This window comes from Schistocerca americana, chromosome 3, assembly GCF_021461395.2.
Source record: "Schistocerca americana isolate TAMUIC-IGC-003095 chromosome 3, iqSchAmer2.1, whole genome shotgun sequence".
NCBI classification, from domain to species: Eukaryota; Metazoa; Arthropoda; class Insecta; order Orthoptera; family Acrididae; genus Schistocerca; species Schistocerca americana.
Window position 1 is genome coordinate 417,011,455 of NC_060121.1, and position 1,183 is coordinate 417,012,637.

Genomic DNA, 1,183 nt, shown 5'->3' on the forward strand with positions numbered 1-1,183 from the left:
CTCCTGCGAACCTTGCAGAACTAGCACTCCTGAAAGAAAGGATATTGCGGAGACATGGCTTAGCCACAGCCTGGGGGATGTTTCCAGAATGAGATTTTCACTCTGCAGCGGAGTGTGCGCTGACATGAAACTTCCTGGCAGATTAAAACTGTGTGCCCGACCGAGACTCGAACTCGGGACCTTTGCCTTTCACGGGCAAGTGCTCTACCAGGAGCAGGAGAGATTCTGTAAAGTTTGGAAGGTAGGAGACGAGGTACTGGCAGAAGTAAAGCTGTGAGTACCGAGCGTCAGTTGTGCTTCGGTAGCTCAGTTGGTAGAGCACTTGCCCGTGAAAGGCAAAGGTCCCGAGTTCGAGTCTCGGTCGGGCACACAGTTTTAATCTGCCAGGAAGTTTCACTGTCCATTCCGTTCAGCTGCTCTTCCGGGTCCTTTGCTGTCTCTGACAGAATTACAATGTCATCGGCGAACCTCAAAGTTTTATTTCTTCTCTATGGATTTTAATTCCTACTCCGAATTTTTCTTTTGTTCCCTTCACTGCTTGCTCAATATACAGATTGAATAACATCGGGGATAGACTACAACCTTGTCTCACTCACTTCCCGACCACCGCTTCCCTTTCATGCCGCTCGACTCTTATAACTGCAATCTGCTTTCTGTACAAATTGTAAATAGCTTTTCGCGAGACAATAGACACAAAAAGACACTGACAGAAAAACAAAATCACAAAACCAAAAAACATTTAATGTAGAGTAATGGATGGATGATGCTGGAGTTGTCATCAGTCCCTAAGCTTACACACTACTTAACCTAAATTATCCTAAGGACAAACACACACACACCCATGGCCGAGGGAGGGCTCGAACCTCCGCCGGGACCAGCCGCACAGTCCGTGACTGCAGCGCCCATAGACCGCTCGGCTGATCCCGCGCGGCTTTTGCATTCAGGGTGCGTGGGACAACCACGGGAGTCTCTTCGTGTCTTGTGAAAGCGCATCCCAGAGTATAACCCCAGGTGTAAGTCCAGTGTGTCTAGCACACAGACAGGTTGGGTGCAGGTCCTCAACTGGCCTCCGTCTAACCAACACAGGGTGCATGACACCACTGAAGTCGCAGATGGCGTTGGCTTGGGATTAGTGGAACGCAGGCTTCAGGGTGTCTGGTTCGGAGCTGTCCTTGAACAGTTC

General features: G+C 49.8%; 1 non-coding gene across 1 annotated transcript; it reads left to right on the top strand.

Annotated features, from left to right (window-relative positions):
• The first annotated feature begins 294 nt into the window (after window positions 1-294).
• Window positions 295-369, top strand: Trnas-uga. The gene has a single exon. It is a non-coding gene; the product is annotated as a tRNA-Ser (tRNA).
• The last annotated feature ends 814 nt before the right edge of the window (window positions 370-1,183 follow it).